Source organism: Cavia porcellus, unplaced genomic scaffold (genome assembly GCF_034190915.1).
Source record: "Cavia porcellus strain 051 isolate PalLab524CR breed Dunkin Hartley unplaced genomic scaffold, mCavPor4.1 scaffold_19, whole genome shotgun sequence".
Lineage (NCBI taxonomy): Eukaryota > Metazoa > Chordata > Mammalia > Rodentia > Caviidae > Cavia > Cavia porcellus.
Genome location: NW_026947502.1, coordinates 42,087,506 through 42,099,141, shown reverse-complemented (window position 1 = coordinate 42,099,141; position 11,636 = coordinate 42,087,506).

Genomic DNA, 11,636 nt, shown 5'->3' with positions numbered 1-11,636 from the left:
AGGTCCTTACAAATTATAATTTTAGGTTAAGACAGTAAATGCCCAGTGTACTTACTGGATGTACTAAAGAATGTGACTCTAACACATGCTTTGATTAGGCTGATCAAACAGTACAACACCAGCTGGAGGTGGGCACTGACTGCACTGCAGAGCAGTTGCATGGTAACCACAGGAAGGCAGATGTGACAGTCTGAAGCTGCTCTGCTGGACAGTAGTTTGAGTTGTGCTTTCAGGATTATTTATGGAGCTGTGTTGGCTCATCATCACACACGTTTCATCCCTCCTTGATACCAACTGCATGAATAAAAAGAAGACTGACTGAGATTCAGGGCTCAATCCAGGATCATTAAAAATGTTACATGCACACAGCCAACTTGGCCAAATGGATATTATAACATCATTAGTTAGCACAGGCTTTTCCAAATAAGTTAATGAGTTACAATGCAATATTTCTTAGTGCATATGATATAGAAAATTTTAGTATCTCTCATTTTTTTTTGTTTAACATTAAAGCTAAATGGACTCTGAAAAAGTCAAATTCACTCATATCCTATAGTTGGTAGAAGATTGCATTTAGTGATTGTAAAATATAGTTATGAATAATAATTTATTGTCAATTACTATTACTATATGCAATGATCTGACATAAACTATTTTGTTCAAAATGATCATTTTAAGGTCACGGCAAAATTGAGCAGAATGTATAGACATTTCTTTATACTTCTTTCTTCTGTATATGTGTCCGGCGCCGCGTCTGTCCCGCAGAATGAGGCACATGAACACTTTGTCTCTGCAGGCTCCTTTATTGACTGGGCTACAACCTCAATACACGTCCGTCCTTGACGGCTTCCTACGTGTTGTGCGTCGGGCACTTCCTATACTTGGGCTTATATAGCTAGTGCTATCCAATCATGGGATTACACGTGGGGACAGGCGATTGGGCGGCAACAAGGAAGCAATCAATCATTACCATATATGGCGGGGACAGTAAGCCGAGCAAGAACCAGGAAGCAGGATGTGTGCGCCATCTTGGGCACACGATGGGCGGGGGAGCAGCGAGGCGGTAGGCAGATGCCATCTTGTGGCTATATTCTCATGGGTAATACGGCAGGCTCCCAACATCTCCCCCTTTCTTATTTACAAGGAAGGACAGCGTGACCTTCCAAGTGACTACAGAGGTCTGTACCCCGCTGTGCATGGCTCTGAGGTCATCCCCCGGCACAGGTTGGCCACCCCCGCGTCGGAAGGGACCTCCAAGCCTCATCCTTTTGCTCAGGGCTAGGGTAATTCAGATGAAACCTAGATGCATACAGACATATAGCCTGACATCTCTCTTCAAAAACCCCAAGAGTAGAATGTCATGCAGTACCATCTGGTCTCGCACCTTGGTACCTCTCGCTGTCTTAATGGAACGGGGCCTGTCTTAGGTTGAGCAAGGTGGGGTACCTTGATCTTACCCGTCTTCGGCTCGCCCATTCAGCATCCTTATAACTGATGCTCTGCAACATGAAGGAGATATGCAGCCGACCACCAGATGGGCCAGCCTCCGCCAGCTGCATAGCCGTCATGGCTGTAAATCTGACTTGTTGTTGAGTCTGCATCAAGCGATCAAGCAAGCATTTAACAACCACTAATCCAACCAGGATAGCAACAGCAATAAAAATCCAGGTAGTCAAATTGGGCCAGGAGAACCAAGAGGTGACATGATTCCATAAACCTTTTAGAACATCACTCAGGGTAGACAAATCAAATCTAACTGGGTTCAACTGAATTTTTTCTATTTCGTCTAATTCCTGACTAACAATCATTGACAGGTTGTGAAATTTTGGCAAACAAGTGTCCTGCAGCCATTTAGTCATAGTCTTTGTAGTTTCAGTCAGGTTGGTGCGAACAGGGGTGACGCAGACCCGGAAAGGCAGCCACCTCTGATCACAGAGTTGAGTGGCAACCTGCCACAACGCATCAATCTCCTGCCCGATGAGCTGGATCTCTTCTTGTAGCCAAAGTATAGCCTGGCTGTTAAGCTCAATCTGTTGCCTTTGAGCCTTGATGGTCTCTCGTGTGGCGTTGCTCAGCCGATTGACTGCATCCATGGTCAGCGCGAGCTGCTCGGAGGTCCATGCCTGCAAAACAGCCTGTCCCACTGCAGGGACAAACAGAGAAGAGACCACCCCCGCTGCCTGCCACAACCAATCTTTTATCCCTCCTTTTGTTCTGGTTGGCAACGAGGAGAGTGTCCTGGGCTTGGACGGGAACTCAAAGATAGCTTGGACGATATGCTAGAATGGCGAAGGCCGGGTAACCAGTCCAACAATTAGAAAGTGAGCAAGAGGTCTCATTACTATCGGATGAATTACAATGGAAGGTGTGCTGATGAGAAAGCACAAAGACAAACGGGGGGTCTACACAGACCTCTGTGTTGAGTGGATGGGTCCCATTTGACGCGCCTGTCACGTTAACGGTGGAGGTATTGGACAGCGTCTGATTAAGTGTCGTGAAGGGGCGAAGGTCCAAACATGCCCCCATCGTGTTGCAAAGTTGATGTTGCGCAAAGATGGAGGAGGTGTGTCTAGTGGGATCAGGTTGAGGTTCATTACAATACCCTGTGGCCGTCCAAGCGGCCCCCACTGAATAATTCTGAAGCTTAGTTAAATTACCCTCTTTTCTAGGGTGGGTGGTCCAGAGCCACCATCCCTCACGGGTTATAGGATAAAGGTGGATAACTGGGACACAGCGGCACCAAAAGAGCTCTGCCAGTCTGGTTATTCTAGGGATGTTTGTATCGCAGGATTCGAAGAGTGGGTGCCTCGGGGCCTGGAAGTCCTTACTACAGTTGGGCAAGATGGGCCATCGTGCCTGATTAAGGGTCAGGCATGTTTTTGGGGACTTTAACCCATCTGAGGAATTGATTCTGGCTGTGCCCTCGCATTCCATGCACGTCCAATTCACAAATTCCAGCAATGGTAGGGTTAAGTTGGACCTCTCTAGGGTAATAGACAAATTTGCATATGACAGTATAATCGTGTCAGGGGTAAGCGGGAAGGACATATTGAACTCACAACGGGTGTGTGAAACACGTTTATGGGGAAGGTCTAAGACAGTTTGATTAATAGTGTACACCGTGGGTGATGCAGGAGATGCTGCGGAAAAGGGGGCCAGGGTAGGAGGATGATGCCAAAGACCCCAGAGATATTGGGTGTCCTCTGCACCAGCCATGCCAGCAGCGGCGGCAAGCAATAGTGTGCAGAAGTATATGCTGTAGCTTTGTTTGGGGAACCTGGTATTAATAGGGGCTCCCTGGACACCTGCGGCAGGCGATACCAAAGGGGTCCTCCAAATCTCGGTTACCTCGCATCTGGGGAAGCGATCAATTTTCCATGCCGGGGTCATCTTCAGGTATCTGGGGTTCCACTGACCGTGGCACGTTGGAGATCCTCACCAGTCGTTCTGGAATCCACACCAGCTCCTTCCCTGGTTTCTGTGGGAAGACACAAACCGCACCTCGGGTCCAGCTGAGCACTGGGTCCGGGCCATTCCATTGTCCTGTAAGGACGTCCTTCCATTTTACCATGCCCTTGTGCATAGGGGAGGGACTGGTATGCTCCTCTGCAGGGGAGCGATCGTGTGCATTCAAGTTTAAAAAATTATATGTAAACAGGGCCAATGAGAGTCTTCCTTTCGGGGGGAGGCCATGGCCTATTCCCTCTTTTTGTTTTTGTAATACCAGCTTGAGCGTTCTATGAGCTCGTTCTATAATGCCTTGTCCTTGTGGGTTGTAGGGTATTCCATGTTTGAGGGTAACTTGCATCTTATAGCAAAATTGGGCAAAAGCTTGACTAGTATATGCTGGGCCATTATCAGTCTTTAATATCTTTGGCTTTCCCCATGCGGCCCAGGCCGCCAAACAGTGATTAATAACATGTGTGACTCTTTCACCTGTTTCAGCGGTGGCAAAAATAATCTGTGAGAGAGTGTCAACAGACACATGCATATATTTAAGGGTTCCAAATTCTTGGATATGGGTGACATCCATCTGCCAGATGTAATTGGGACTTAATCCTCTAGGGTTGATCCCAACGGAGGGTGTTGGCAGGAGAACCGTGCAATTTGAGCATAACCTCACAATCTCACGTGCCTGCTGTCTAGATATCCCAAATCGCGCTGCTAGGGTGCGTGCATTAACATGATACAGAGAATGGAACTCCTTTGCTGCTGAATAGGGTTTCTGGAATTCAAAAATCCACAAGGGGCGCGTCGCCGCATCGGCGACAGCGTTGCCTTGAGTCAAAGGTCCAGGCAATTGGCTATGGGCCCTTATGTGAGTGGTGAATACCCTACCCCTACGGGAGAGCAGTAAGTTCTGTATATCTTGCAGTAAGTGAGTAACTGTGGAAGAGGGCTTAATAGGTCCGGCCGTTTCTAAAATTTGCATAGCATTGACCACGTACTTGGAGTCTGAAACAATATTGATGCTCTCTGGAAACAATTGAAGGACCTTTAACACAATTTGGAGCTCCACCACCTGAGGCTGATCAGGGACAAACTGGTGAGAGACAGGGGGATGGCCTGCTATGACATAGGCCCCTACCCCCGATTTTGACCCATCCGTAAATATAACCAGGGCATTTGCGATGGGCTGTGAGGAGGTTATTTTAGGGAAAACAACCGGGTGAGTGGTTATAAATTGTAAGAGTGGACTTTTGGGCATCTGGTTATTAATGGGTCCTTGAAAGGAACATCTGAGAATAGCCCATGCATCTACACAAGCTGTTAGGGTCTGTATCTGCTCCTCGGTATAAGGTACATGTAATGCGGTGGGCGGAACGCCAAAATGTTGGATAGATTGTTGGACAGCCCTTAGGGCGAGGGAAGCTCCGCCTCTGGGTAGTACTGTATGACCTTAGCAGGGGAAACCCTAGGATGCACCCAGAGCAGGGGTCCCTCTTGCCATATAGCGGCTGTAGGCTGTTTTGCTGTTTTCAAGAGGCATGCAACGAAGGGCTTTTCCGGGTCAATACGCTGCAGCGCTGCCTTGGTTAGTGCTTGTTCAACCTTCTGTAGGGCGGCTTCTGCCGCCGGACTAAGTACCCTGGGGGAGGTTAAGTCTGAGTCTCCTTTGAGAATGTCGAATAGGGGCAGTAGCTCATGATTGGGCAAGGACAGATACGGCCTGATCCAATTAATATCACCCAGCAGTTGTTGGGCGTCGTTGAGGGTCTTTATGGTGTCCCTGCAGATGGTGAGCCTTTGAGGGAAAATCTGTGTAGGTGAGATGTTAGCCCCCAGGTACGAGGTCAGGGTGGAATGTTGGATCTTATTTGGGGCTACACATAGGTTAGCTTGACGGAGTTGGTCAACCAGCAAGCTAAGGGCGGACCGTAACTTGTCCCCGTCCTTGCCAGAAAGGAGAATATCATCCATGTAATGAAAACACCGAATAGTGGGGAAGTTTTGAAGCACGGGTTGAATAACCGAGCTGACATACAGCTGACATATCGTAGGGCTATTGGTCATTCCTTGGGGGAGAACCCTCCATTCAAAGCACATATCTGGGCCCTCTTGATTAATTGTGGGTAGAGTGAATGCAAATCGGGGGGTGTCTGCTTCATGTAACGGGATTGAAAAAAAGCAGTCCTTTAGGTCTATCACATAGAGGGGCCACCCTCGGGGCAGGGCTGTAAGTGCTGGAAGGCCATGTTGCACCACTCCCAGTGGTTGGACTTGCGCATTGACAGCCCGCAAATCAAGGAGGAGTCTCCACTTTCCTGATTTTTTCCTGATGACAAAGATAGGGGTATTCCAAGGTGAAGTAGATGGCTGAATGTGCCCCAGCCGCAGTTGCTCTTGTATTAATTGAGATGCTGCCTCTATCTTTTCTATTGGTAGGGGCCACTCCATCACCCAAACCGGGGTATCCGATTTCCATGTCAGTTTTATAGAGGCATTACAGCGGCCCCTAAGAAAAACCCAGTCCTTTCCTGTCCCTCTTAGTGACGGCGGGCACAGGAGAGGTATTTCCTTGCAATTTGATGCCCAAGCCTTTGCCAGGGGTATAGCCCATCCGTTTCATCATGTTTTGAGCCACCTCGGAACATCCCGTATTCAGGGTGATGCCCATCTGAACTAATATATCTCTGCCCCATAGGGTCACCGGAAGGTTGAGGACATAAGGCTGAAATGTACCAGCATGTCCTTCCTCATCCTGCCAGGGAAGGGATTGCGCACTCACACTGGGTGAATGCACGAATCCCAATCCCTGGAGAGTCTGTTCTGCCACATTAAGCGGCCAAGAGGCCGGCCAATCTTTATGAGAGATGATGGAACGGTCAGCGCCGGTATCTAATAACCCTTTAATTTTCTTACCATTGACCGAGAGGAGCAACATAGGCCGTTCCTGCAAGGTCATATGGAGGCCAACGAAGTTTTTACCCGTGGACCCGAAACCCTGATCACCCCGAGAATGCTGCTTGGCAGGAAATTGATCATGCAGGCTAGGTAGGATGAGTAACTGAGCTATCTTATCTCCTTTATTGATGATCAGTGTCCCCTGTAAAGACTGCACCATGATTTTAACTGTACCCAGAAAATCAGAGTCAATAACACCGGGCACGACCGTAAGACCGCAGAGGGCAACCGAGGAGCGTCCCAGCAGAAGGCCGACAGTCTGTGGTAAGGGCCCCTTAAATGAAGTTTCTATCAATTGGACTCCCATTTCAGGTGTTAGTATGAGTCCGGAGGCGGCACAGAGGTCCACTCCTGCTGACCCTGGGGTAGCCCTGACTGGCTGTTCACTCCCGGAAAGGGGCTGCTGGGGGAAAGGAGGCCCACCTTGTAGGAGGGCCCCCTCTGGCCGTTTTTTGGCTGTGAGTCTTTACGGCCAGTCAGAGAATTGCCCTCCTTATCAAAAATGGAGCGGCAGTCCTTAGCAGCATGATGGCCCTTGCGGCACCGTTGGCAAAGGCCCGCTTGTCCCACATCAGATGTCCCATATTGTTGAGAAGTGGTATCTTTACCTTCTTTGTTTGGGCAGAACCTCCTGACATGTCCCGGCTGGCCACACTCAAAACATTTTTTACTCTTTTGCATCTGCTGTTGTGTTGCTGGAGGGCAGGAGCCGAGGGCCGCATTAATTGAAGCGCCCACCAGGGCTGCAAGACCTGAATTAGAGAGTGGTCCCCCTACTTCTCTACATAATTTGGTCCAGGTTTCTAAACTCTTGTTTTTATGTGGTGTAATGACTGCACGGCAGTCCTTAGTACACTGCTCAAAGACTAGCTGCTTTACCAGGGGCTGCGCCACACTGAGGTCAGGGAAGACCTTGCCGGCGGCATCTAGCATCCTGGCCACAAAGTCAGAGAATGGCTCTGTCATCCCTTGCACAATCTTAGTAAGACAGGCGGTATGTTTGCCTGGCTTGGCAAGCTGTTTCCAAGCGGCAATAGCGCACTTGGTAATTTGATCATAAACTGCCTGAGGGTGCCGGATTTGATCTTGCGCATGGGCTCCCTGACCTAGTAGCATATCCTTGTTCCATCTAGCATTGCACTCCCTAGCGTTCTTTTCGGCTTGCTCCCCACAATACTCGTCATTCCAAGCCTTCCAGTCCATGAATTGGCCTGGAGACAGGCATGCCTTTGCAAGCTGTGCCCAATCCGAGGGTGTCAAAGGGGTGGTTCCTATATTATCCAAAAGAGCCTGTGTGAACGGAGCGTTGGGGCCATAGGTAGAAACTGCCTCTTTTAATCCCTTAACCACTTTCATGTCCAGGGCCTGATAATAAGGCGCGCTGGCCTGGTCTTGAAAGACCGGATAGAAACCGGGGATGTCATATGAGGCAAGGCCCCTACGCAGGACGTCCCACAAGCGACCATGAAACGAGCGGCGTCCGGAGGACGGAAGTGTGGCAGGGAAGGGAGGGGGCGGCCCCCAGCCTCCAGGTGCGCTCATTTCCTGGGGTGGCTCCCAGGGAGGGGCAGACGGGGTTGGTCTCGTCCCGCCTGGGGTATATACTTCCTGTATATCATTCTCCACTCTCTCGAGCTCTTCCTCTAAGCTCTCCATCAACCCTTTACATAAGGTTCTAGAGGGCTTATTAGTCTCCTGTCCTGTATCATGGCGCGAGCATGTCTTGCCGCCCTCTTCCCCTTTTGGGCCTGTCAGGGGGCCCTCCCCTTCCGAATCTGAGGAGCGATCCGGTGAACCAGCCTTAGAGGCCCCTCTGGAACTCTCTGAGCATGCCCGCTCGAAAGCATGGCGCGCCTCCTTAAGCCCTTGAGCTGCGCGTACCATGCTTTCGGCTTTAAGACATGCCCGAACCATCTCCCATATGGGGCGGACCATAGGGTCGACACCCATCCCTTGTTCCTCAGCAAACTGAATATCACATACTAACTTCTCCCAGGAGGGTAAAGTGAGGGATCCGGTGGGCAGAAACCATGGGGCCAAACCATCGATACATTCGAAAAACTGCAGCACCGTTTGCTTATCTATCCTAATCCCTCACGCCTTAAGCAACAACCACAGCGATAAGGCGAGGGGGCCGTAATTAACATTGCCCATCTTAACAAAATTAAAGAGCCCCGAGGCGCAATAGCCAACAGAGGCCTGCCCTTCTTTTTCGGGCAATGTTGATCCCCGCAAGGGGTCGACAAGTAGATCCCTTAAAGTGCGTCCACCAAGGGCCGGGTTAAGCCGCCGCTCACCCGCAGGTACGTACCGTTTTTCAACACAGTCACAGGAGCCGCAGAAGGCACGGGAATGGTTTCGAGTCCCCGTACGGGCCACCAGCTGTCCGGCGCCGCGTCTGTCCCGCAGAATGAGGCACACGAACACTTTGTCTCTGCAGGCTCCTTTATTGACTGGGCTACAACCTCAATACACGTCCGTCCTTGACGGCTTCCTACGTGTTGTGCGTCGGGCACTTCCTATACTTGGGCTTATATAGCTAATGCTATCCAATCATGGGATTACACGTGGGGACAGGCGATTGGGCGGCAACAAGGAAGCAATCAATCATTACCATATATGGCGGGGACAGTAAGCCGAGCAAGAACCAGGAAGCAGGATGTGTGCGCCATCTTGGGCACACGATGGGCGGGGGAGCAGCGAGGCGGTAGGCGGACGCCATCTTGTGGCTATATTCTCATGGGTAATACGGCAGGCTCCCAACATATATGCATGCCCCATTATTAACAGTTCCTCCTAAAGTTGGTAATTATGCTACAATTGGTGAACCTATATTGATACATCATTATCATCCAAAATCTCGCTTCACTTTTGGTGTTTTACATTTTGTAAGATTCAATGAGTGTACAATGACATGTATTTACCGTAGACTATCAAGTAAAGTAGTTTCACTGACCTAAAACTACAATATGCTTTGCTTATCAGAGCTTATTTATCCCTGGCAACTAAATACTCATTTAATAATAATGTGATGATATATAATGTACTATAACATTATATAATCATAATAATATACTTATAGTATTGTTAATATATATTACTATATAATAGTATATAATACATAGTATGCTATACATGTCCATATTTTATATATATATATACATATAATTCAGCTTTTTTTCCTCTGTAGATTTGATTTTTCAGAATGTTATGCAGTCAGAACCATAGTTTACAACCTCTTCACACTGACTTCTTTCACTTACTAATACAAATTTTGTGTCTTTTTGTGGCTTCACAGTTCATCTCCTTTTAGTGTTGGGTCATCATCTGGGTGTATCCCACTCTATTCATCCACTTACCTATGAAGGGCATTTTGGAGTCTTCTGAGTTTCAGCAATTACAGAATAAAGCCAACATGAACATCTGTGTATATGCTTTATGTGTGCCTAAAGTTCACCTCAGTAAATGCTGAAGAGTGTAGCTGCAGGATCACAGTTTTACAAAAAACTCAGAACTTCCTTCCAAAGTGCTAATACTTGCATTCCCAGGAAGAATGAATGAATCTTTGTGGCTCTTCATCATTCCCAGCATTTGGTGTCAGTGTTCAGATTGTAGCCATGTTAACAAGTGTACAGTAGTGTGGTACTATTGTTTTAATTTCCACTTTCCTGTTGAGATATGATATGGAACATCTTTTTACATTTGTATTTGCCAACCTTATACTTTCTCTGGTCTGTAAGGTCTTTTGAGACTCTTTTTTTTTTTTTATCAGTTTATAGGTAAATTTCTCTTCCTCTTTTCTGTCTTCCTCTCCTCTCTTCTTCCCTCCCCTCCCTTCCCTCCCTTTCCCTTTTCCTCTCCCTTTGCCTTTTCCTCTAGGTCTTAGAGACCAAGTCTCTATGTAGTTCAGGCTGGTTTTGAAGTCACTGTGTAACCTAGTCTGGCTTCAAAGTCACTGTGATCTTCCTGCCTCTGCCTCCATAATCCTGGGATTAGAGATCTGTGCCACTACACCTGACAAAACAAACTTTTTATATCCAGAGTTTTATGAGTAAAAATAACCCAAAATATGTCATTGTTGTACAATCCATCTTTTGTCTAAAGAACTATTATTTACTTGATATTTTCTTAATAGTTTTTAAAAATATCTTCTACTTTTTTCTTAACTTTGCTAGAAAACCATGTCTAAAAGCATCACTTAGAAAATCTGGATTTTTTTTTTTTTTGATACCAAAGATTGAACTCACGACCTTGTGCTTGCTAGGCAGGTATTTGTGCTGCTGAGCTAAACCCTCAGCCCCTGCAAATCTGGATTTTTTTCACAAAAATGTTTGAAAATTCAACATATTCATTAAGTTTATTAATTATCTAAATAACATATCGTCAAAATTAAAAGCCTAAAATGTTCTCCCTTCGAATAGAGGAGAAAGACTGGCTGAATATAAGACATACACAAACCAGTCATTATATTATATGTAATATATTATATATAATTATATTATATATATTATATATTATATATAATGTCTTTGCCATCAAAAGGCTTTTTTCTAGAAATAAATGTTTTGCCTGTTAAGACAATATTTACCTTTTGACAATATCAACTTGTGTGCACATCAGAGCTTTTTACACAACGTATGACACCAGGTAGATCTTAAATATCTGTAGATATTACCATTGCTGTCAGAAAATTTGTATTTAAAGTGTTCTAAACATGCTGTCCTGCTAGAAGTGATTATTATTTTCTCAAACGAAACATTCAGAAATTTCACTCCTTGAATGAATAAACAACTTTTTTATTCTCACAAGTGTCACCAGTTACGTGGACCTTGCCTAAACTTTCTGAAATTCCCATTTGCAGAACCCTGCTCACTGGACTGAGTGCAGACACCAAGGCCGCCGCGTCGCGTCACGTGGGAGCTGTTTCACTCTCCTCAGCTCCTCGTGGCCCCAAAGCAACCCATGATGGCTTCTGCATTTTACTCTCGGGTGCAGAGCTCCGGTCTTTTGTAATGCCATACCCTACAGCCTTCAGATCCCCAAGTGTAGCCCCTGAAGCTCTCCCGAAGTGATCAACACGTGAGTCCCTATGGTGAAGACAGGCGGGGACGGAGGCCTGAAGGAGCTTCCTAGAAATCGCCTTTGTGAGATATTTGCAGCTGTGGAAAAGTTATTTTCAGAGACCGGCTGGAGTACCCCGGAAATCCCCTAAAACTCCAAGGCCCTTACCC